Source organism: Neolamprologus multifasciatus, unplaced genomic scaffold (assembly GCF_963576455.1).
Source record: "Neolamprologus multifasciatus unplaced genomic scaffold, fNeoMul1.2 chr13_unloc_1, whole genome shotgun sequence".
Lineage (NCBI taxonomy): Eukaryota > Metazoa > Chordata > Actinopteri > Cichliformes > Cichlidae > Neolamprologus > Neolamprologus multifasciatus.
In genome coordinates, this window is record NW_028181974.1 from 202,710 (window position 1) to 212,033 (window position 9,324).

Sequence of the window (9,324 nt, forward strand, 5' to 3'; positions counted from 1 at the left end):
AGCGGCCTGCTGATCCCCTGGCCGTGACATCTGGTTAATAAGTGAAATTAATAAAAGCCGCAGAAATATTTTCATTGCATTTCTGTTTGTTCTGTACTTGCTAACTGTCAGTTCAGAAGAAAATGTAGCTGCTGTTTGCCAACAAACTCAGTTCCTTTGCCCGATAATTTACTTCAATTTACTTGCCTACACATATATTTATAAGCTGAGTTATTATATAGCTGAATAATTATATCTTTCAATTCATAACTAATAATGTTTTATTTTAAATTTGTGTCTTTTAGCTCCTTCTGCTTATTATTGTTATCCATCCATTTTCTTCTGCTTATCAAGGACTGGTTTACCCGGGCAGCAGCCTAAGCAGAGAAGCCCACATCTCCCTCTCCCCAGCCACCTCCTCCACTTCTTCTGGGATAACACCAAGACATCCTCAGGCCAGCTGAGAGATATAGCCTCTCCAGAGTGTCCTAGGTCTGCCCTGGGCCTCTTTCTCCTTTTCTCATCAGCCTCTCTTCAACGTGTAGGAATAGCAGCTCTACTCTGAGCCCCTTTTGAGTAACTGAACTCCTCAGCCTGTCTTTAAGGGAGAGGCAACACCCTTAGAGAAAGCTCGTGTTTTTCATCTGTCAGTCCTCTGCTCACCTGTCCCCAAACTCGTAAACAAGAGAAGATTAAAGTCCTCCGCTTGATGCTGCAAGTCATTGTTTTTTATTGTCTTTTTCTTAATATATTCAGATAATTCTAAAAATATATGTACAACAGTTTGTTTATGCAGTCAGCATTTGTATATATACAGCAGTATTCTCAAACAAGCAACAGTGAACGCACCTGTGTGAGGCAAATTCCACAATCACAGTTAAATCAGTCCCCCCACCCTGACACTTTTTTCCACTTTAAGTGAGGAAATGGAATTAAATCTGACACATCTTTATCTTTTTTGGACATATCAACATATGTTTTTAAGGTTAAGAGAATATGGTCATCAGATTGGAGAAGCTGAACAATCAGAGCTGTGATAATGATATTTAAGGATATTTAAGGTGTGTTGACTGGTTCATAACGTCAGCTCATGTGAGAAAATATCCCATGCTAAAAGTTGCCGCTAGCTGCTGGTTGATGGTGAATTTATTGTGTGTTTCCACAGTCTGTACAGATGAAGAGTAGCAGAGCTGGAGATGAGGCAGGAGGAAAAGTTGACTCAATTCAATTTCAGTTTATTTATATAGCGTTAATCACAACAACAGTCACCTCAAGACACTTTATACTGCAAGGTGGAGGCCCTATTGTAATACAGAGGAAACGAAATGATCAAAACAAGCCCTTTTGAGCGAGCACTTGGTGACTGTGGGAAGGAAAAACACAATTTTAACTGGAAGAAACTTCCAGTAGAAGCAGGTATAGGGAGGGGCAGCCTCTGAGGACTGGTTGGGGTTGAGGGGAGGGAGAAAGGACAAAGGACACGCTGTGGAAGAGAGCCACTCTATGAGCTGTTCATTCAGTTTGTGGTTTAGCTTGACTCCATGACGTTTCTGAACTAATGCTTTGCTCAATTAATGTTGCAATGAATTATGGGTGGATTTTACTGATATTCTATCTTTATGTTGTCACCAAACAGATCTACAGATTTAGGATTAGCTACAGGCTCCTCTACCCCTGCTAGCCCTTCTGTCCTGCCCAGGATGGCGCCCCTGGTGCCCCCTCATAAGGTCCAGCAGTCCTACTGTCCATCCAACAGCTCCTTCTCCCCTCTTACAGCCCCTATGGGAGCTCCATCTGTGGTGGCTACAGGCCTTACAGCTACAGCTACGGTGGCGGCTACAGCCTGGGAGGATACAGACACACACCTCACTTTGAGGACGTCCCCCCAGCAGGTTTGTGCAGCAGGCTGAAGAGATGGAACAGCAAGCACTCACATATTCATATGAGTACATTTAGTTGTTTTGAGAGGTGTACTCAACACAGGACAGTGGCTGCAGGTGCTAATTGTTTTGAGTTCAAAGTAATTAAGGCTGCTGTTGCAAAGTTTGTTAATAGAATCTGAAGCTGGTAATGTTCAGGGCTGCAGTACACGTGTAAAGATGAGTCTGCTTGTATGACATCATATGTGCCTTTGTGTAACTCAGTGGCAAATAAATTGGGTACCATAGCTCCATATGCCATTAGTTACTTTACAAGTGTAAGGAAAAGCAGAAGGACTTGTTTTTGGTTAAGACCAGTTAAAATGATGAATGTCTTTCATTCAGTTTCCTTGCTTGGTTTAGACACTAACTGGGCGAGCGAGGAGGACGACCACGTGGTGGCCAGAGGAGAATATGACTTTACAGCTGCTTCTCAGGAGGAGCTTTCTATGCAAGCTGGAGAGATGCTCAACCTCGCTCCTAAAGGTGATGAGCTTTTTACTGGCTGCGGGACATTTGATTCTGAGTGCTTTGACCCAAAACCTTCTATTTTTGTTTTCCTTATCTTAGAAATAACAGATGAGGGCTCTTCTTTTGTGTGAGCGTGCCCCATGTTTACAACTATCTCCCTCGTGTTTAGAGCTACAGCCCCGTGTGCGTGGCTGGCTCCTGGCCAGCGTGGACGGTGAGACCACCGGCTCGTCCCAGCAAACTACGTTAAGATCCTCAGCAAGAGAAGAGACCGCCGGGCCACAGATGTGGAGAGGCTCGCTCAGGCCCAGCAGGCGAACACGCAGGCACCCCAAACAACCTCAGCTGCACAAATCTGTGCCTCTCCTGCAGCCCATAAACGTACAGCATCTACCCGCATCATGTACAGTACATGAATGACCCGTCTCGTCAGATTCATTAGGCTCAGCTGTGTCCCCCTCCTGTGTGCAGTTTCCTCGTTTCCCTCTGTGTGTATTTATAGTAGTGATGGCCAAACAAAGCTTTCTGAAGCTTGTGTTGAAAAACGATTCATTACTGGAAGCTTTTTAACACAGTCCTCTGTGGTGACATCTGCTGGTCAAAAATATGAAGAGCAGCTTGAATCTACAAAAAAACTGAACTGCTTCATTATGATTGCCCACTCTGCAGAGTGGAATTCACAATTCACAATTGGACGTCACTGATCACGTGACTGTGGCCAAACGAATCAAGCATCGACAGAGTGCTTCTGAAGCGGTGTGTTGGTGTTTTTGACACACGCGCCGGAGCGTCAGCTTCAAGCGGGCCATCACTAATTTATAGCATTCGTCCTCTTGTGTGCGTTACTGGTCCGTCTGTGTTCCTCCATGCTGTTTTTCCTGCTTGTCATCCTTCGTGTTTTAACTCCATTCCCTCGTGTCCAGGTTTCTTATTTAGTTCTCAGCTTTCCCAGTTTAGGTTTTCCTAGTTTTGTTTCTCGCCTCCCTCGCCTTTGTTTGTATGTCACTCTCCATAAATAAAGCTCACTCACATCAGCAGTGCCTGCATCTTGGGTCCTCCATTCATATCTCAACACGCAAACCCTGACATTTATTGTGTAGTTACATACTGCTAGGAAGTGCTGACAAAATATGAAATTATGATGCTATTTATGTAGAGGCACAGTACCAACACAGAACAGCGGGGACACAGAACCAAAACCTAAGAACTAACAAAGACACATCAAGAAATCAAAGATTAATAAAACAAAACAGAAAACACTGATTCAGCGACCCAGGACCGTGACATTCAGTTTCTCAAGGAGTAATCAAAGCAAACATTTTTTTCTTTTTATGAATAAGAGATTTCCTTTATGTGTTACGTGATGGTGTAAGTTCCAGCACAGCTCATTTAGTTTGCAGAAGTGCTCCGAGGCCCCTATCTGTCTGACCACTGCGACATACTGAGACAGCAGTGAAGACAGCAAAGAGGCTGCTGCTAAAGGCAAAAATGGCGGGGCAGGACCCGTATCTTGCGATTCTGGACCATCGCAACACACCATCACAAGGCCTGGAGACCAGCCCAGCTCAAAGGCTGCTCAGCAGGAGAACACAGACGCTTTTGCCAACCAGGACGAGCCTGCTAAGGCCAAAAGTCATTCCAGCCCTGCGGGAGTTGGAGATGAAACAGAAGCGCCAAAAATTGTGCTATGACCGATCAGCACAAGACATGGACTCTTTGAAGGTAGGGGACAGTGTCAGAGTTCAGCCTTTTGACCGCCATTCCACTTGGAGTAGGGGAGTGGTGATTGGGACTGTTGACCCGAGGTCCTATGAGGTTCAGTTGGACTCTGGAAGTGTCCTGAGGAGGAATCGGAGGCACCTGAGACTTGCAGGTGTGATGGATCAAGAAAATGCAATTACAGACACTGTGGCACTGAGCAGCTCGGTGACAGCTCCTTCAGAAACCCGTGGGCAGCAGATCAAGACTGACAAGGTATCAGGGGGTGTCAGGACAAGGTCAGGCCGCAAAGTGGTTCCACCACTTCGGTACAAGGACTATGTTACATAATGAGGATTTATTGTTTATTGTTTGAGGGGAAGAGTTGTGTATTCTGTGGAAATTGATGTTCCCTACAGCTTGCAGAAATGTACATGTTTGAATAGTGGAATGCTTTTGTATTCTTTGAGTGTTTCATATTGTTTTCTTCCTCAGTAAGAAGAAGGACAAATCAAAACAAAAAAGGACTTTTCTAAAAAACAAAAAAAGAGAAGAGATGTAATAATGTGAATTATTGTTTGCAAGATGGTTTGCTCCACAATGGATTGTGTTGCTGCACGGACGTTTTAGAGTGACACACACAAGTAAGGATTGTTAGGGGCTGTGTCCCAATTTAGGGTCTGCACACTTGAAGTACGCGCACTACGCGTACTACGTACGGTGCGTACTATAAGTACAAGAAGTGAGGAAGTGAGAGGCTTGTGAAATGGGACAGTCTAGCCTTCGTCGCGCTGTTCAGGTTGCTTAGCAACCATGATACTAACCGCGAGAAACACGAGATTGTGTGACATAAATGAAGGAGAAAAAAATGTTTTGTTGGTCATTCATTTTTGTCATGACATCACTTTGATTAGTTGAGTATCTGAGGCTGAGACCACAGGACTGTAAAACATGATTGTTGGGCTTCATTTCTGTACTGAACAGTCATTACAAGAGTAGTGAGTAAATAACAATTAGCTAATGTTGTTCATGAGACTAAAGTCAGCTCACTGTGGTAATGTAAATATAATATGGCCAATATTATAGTATTGTCAGATTATTATGATATATATATATATATATATATATATATATATATATATATATATATATTGTTGAGTATTGCAGCATCGACAGCGATCAACTCGAAGGAAAATGACGACGGAGGGAAAAATGTCCCTAACATTTTGGGAACTTTATTCCACATCAACACGCGGCAAAACTTTCCACATGGGTGCCATTTTCGTTATAGTATACTTTTTTTTTTTTAGGGGTGTGATGACGCAGCATCCGTGCTCTTACAATGAAACAGTGCCTCCTTGTGGTGACAACTAAAATACTGTCTCTGTTAAACCACAGTAACCATAATGCAGTTAAACACTGTACAACATGAGTACTCACAATGAATATCTTAACACCCCCTCTTGTACTCAGGTTGCTGGAATCTAAAGAAAAGTTGTACAATAAACAGTTGTACAATCTCTACCACACTTCCCTTTTTTTTTCTCTCTCTCTTTTTTCTTCTTTTAAGCACCAAACATAACGTCAGCAAACTTAGCAAGTTTTAGCTTAGAAACAGGTTTGGTCATAACATCTGCAACCATTTCTTCAGTGGTGCAATATAACAGACACATTTTCTCTTCATTTACAATGGACCTTACAAAATGATATTTAATGTCCACATGTTTGCACCTCTGTCGACTCACAGGGTTTTTAGCCAGGGCAATTGTTCCCTGGTTGTCCTCGTACACTATTGTTTGAGTGTATCTGTAGTCATCTATACCTTTCAAAAGCTGTTCTAAATATATACACTCTTGCATTGTGGAAGCCAGAGCCATATACTCTGCTTCACAGGTAGAGAGCGCCACAGTGGGCTGTTTCTTGGTCTTCCATGAAACTAAAGAACTGTTGTTACATAGATGTACACAGTAACCACTAGTGCTGCGTCTGTCGGCAGTGTCACCTGCCCAGTCAGCATCACTGTAGGCCACTAGACCCAAAATTCCATCTGTGTTTCTCCTAAAACACAACTTCTTATCTTTGGACCCTTTGAGATATCTCAACACATGTTTCACAGTTCCCCATTGTTCTTCTGTAGGCTCATGGAAATGTTGTGATAACTTGCTTACCACAAAACTCAGGTCAGGACGGGTACCTGATGCGAGGTATATAAGACTGCCCACCGCCTCTCTATACATCCTCACACCTCTCATCTTAGTAGCATCTTCTGTGTAACACAACTTCTGATCACAGGGAGTTTCTCTGGGTTTACAGTTCTGCATGTTAAACCTCATCAGTATCTTGTTGACATATGTTTCTTGTGACATTGTTACACATCCATCACACTGAGTGAAATCAATACCCAGAAAATGCTTAAGTCTGCCCAAGTCTTTCATCTTAAATTTGACTGAAAGCATTTCTTTCGCATCCTTCATTACCTTTTCATTGCAGGCAGCAATTATCAGGTCGTCCACCCAGATTATCATAATCACCATGCCATTTTTTGTCTCTTTGGTATAAACACAGTGGTCTGCTGGGTTTTGCCTGAAACTGTTCGCTGTTAGGTATTCATGCAAGATCCTATTCATGTTACGACCAGATTGTTTTAACCCATACAAGGATTTTTGTAATCTACAGACTAGCCCTTCTCCCTCTTCATAACCTTCTGGCTGATCAATGTAGATTTCATAATCAATGGGAGCGTGTAAATACGCTGTCTTCACATCCAATTGATGGAGTAACAGGTTCTCCTGCGATGCTTTCTGTAACAAAACTCTTATGCTGGTTAAGTTGGCTGTTGGTGAGAATGTCTCTCCATAATCTATCCCCAACTGTTGGCTGTAACCCTTGGCTACGAACCTTGCCTTGTATCTGTCGTTTCCCTCAATGTCACTCTTAACGGAATAAACCCACTTCACCCCCCCCCCCCCCCCCACAGTTTTCTTTCCCTTTGGCAAAGTGGTTAGGGTGAAAGTGTCATTTTCCCGTAACGAGTGAATTTCTTCATCCATGGCTTTGACCCTGATGGGGTTAGGGTCCTGAGTTTGATACCCCAAACTGAACGCAGGACAGAGGAAGGGATGGGTGATGTTCATGTGTGCCCAGGTGTATGATGTGGCTGTTTGTCTGTGACTGGTTGGCTGCCCCAGCCCTGGCCCTTCATGTATTTCAGTAATGTCTTTTTCTCCCGTCTCCTCCTCTCGTTTACATGTTTTGCCCTTGTGACCCATTCCTTCTGTCACGTGTGTTTTCCCCTCCAGCCATCATGTTCTGTTTGTGCTTAGTTATGTCCATGTCTCATCTCTAGTCCTCTTTTCTCTCTGTATGTATTCACAGTGTACGTGTTCCTCGTCGGTTTGTCATGCTAAGTCTCCGTGTCTTATTCCGTCATGTGTCATGTATCACTCCAAATCTCACTGACTTTAACTGATAATAACTGTTTGCTGAGTGTTATGTCTAAAAGGTATTGCACAATCGCCTCTAGTAGAGGATCAGGTTTGTTTTCCACTGATAATGGATTTTAACATGACTGACCAAAGATTGTGGAGCACGTCCATGTAGGATCTTATAAATACAACGAGCAAACTTAAATGTTTTAAAATGTTCAAAACTTAATATATTATATTTCTGAAGTATGACAGAAGGAAAAAGTTTCATATTTAAAAAAAAATCCAATTTCATATGATCAAATTTATGTCAAAAAGTTCATATTTATTCATCCTATGTCATGTGTGAGTACTGTACTGTAAATGTCATATATATCAGATGATACTGATAACCTAATGCTAATAACTATGCAGAGGTCTCTAGGCCTCGACTTTTATGGAGCATGTGAAGTTTGGGGCAGAGTGGACAAAGAAAAGTTTCTCAGCAGGTTCAACAGGTTGCTACAACACAGGCCGATGAAGTATTGCACTCACCCATCCAAACTGGCAAACATGTAACATACACCCTAAGACTGATCCTGCTTTTTACTCCTTTGCTATGATTTAATTTGATATTATGTAGCCATGGAGACAGTTTGCATAGATTAGAATGTTAGATTCCTGTGATGTCATCAATGCCCGATGTTTTGTTTTAATGTCTTGTGATAGTTCTAAGTGCAGACAAAGTCAGAGTTCAAGTGAGTTTAGTCCAATTTTCATCCAGTTTCTGACATGTGGTCAAAATCTTGGCCGACCTTTACCACACCACGTGCTGTGGGTGTGCATAAATATCTAGGTGAGTAAAGTCTCCTTTACCTGTTAAATTCAATTTGTTTTGTCTCTCTGTAGAGGACTTTGAAGAAAAATACGAAGAGCAGGATAATCTGGGTGAAGGAGGCTTTGGGACTGTCTTCTTTGGAAAACGCAGAGAAGACAATTTCCCAGTATGACTTCTTATGTGTGCACTTTACAATTCTTCTAGTTCCTCCTGTTCTCTTTTTCTAAAACACATTTTCTCTGTAATGCAGGTGGTGATTAAGCATGTTGCTCAGTTTTTAGTCAGCTACCTACCAGTGGTAAGAAATGTTTGTCTTTTTCTGTTTTTTTCCCCCAACGTGTACCTCAAACAGCCTAATGTTTGAACACTGACCTTGATGTTCTGTTTCTCAAGCTTCTTAATGGTAAAATTACCGAGATTCCCAAGGAAGTGGCATTGCTAATAAAAGTAGGGGTAGGACCAGAGGCTACGAGCAGCAATGTGACGCCCGCTTAAAACGACTGGTATGACTTGGAAGACGAACTCATTATGGTCTTTGAAAGGCCAAAAACACATAGACTTGGAAGCCTACCTGGCAAACAGAAGAACCTTTGTGCACGAGAGGGAGGTTAAGGTCAGCGAGTGGCAAGATAACATATATGGCAAACTTTAATGGATAATGTAAATCTGATTATTTGAACGTATTTTTCATTTGTCTGTCTGATCATAATGAGACAGCTGGTACATGCAGCCACTGAAATGCAATCCAAGGGTGTCTTCCATCGAGACATTAAGCCAGACAACATTGTGTTTGACACATCGCCTGATCATCCAGCATTTCTATGTGTCAAATTCATCGATTTTGGTATTGGAGTCCCTTTTAGACCAGAAGCAGTCACACGAAGAAATGGTAGGTCGTCAGCCTCACTGTTTAAATGTCCTTGCCTGCCCCCACGCTTAGAGTCCACATGAATTCCTTACCATGAATAATTACTCTCTGGATTTTAGGGACCAAATCAGCCGCTGTAAACTGGCA

General features: G+C 42.5%; 1 long non-coding RNA gene across 2 annotated transcripts; it reads left to right on the forward strand.

The window, feature by feature from the left end:
• Positions 1 to 277: 277 nt before the first annotated feature.
• LOC146490440 (uncharacterized) lies at positions 278 to 3,647 on the forward strand. Of its 2 annotated transcripts, none has more exons than XR_014872738.1 (3): positions 278 to 1,871; positions 2,262 to 2,384; positions 2,469 to 3,647. It is a non-coding gene; the product is annotated as an uncharacterized LOC146490440 (long non-coding RNA). The 2 variants fall into 2 exon arrangements; XR_014872737.1 differs by having other exon boundaries at positions 2,539 to 3,644.
• Positions 3,648 to 9,324: the final 5,677 nt, after the last annotated feature.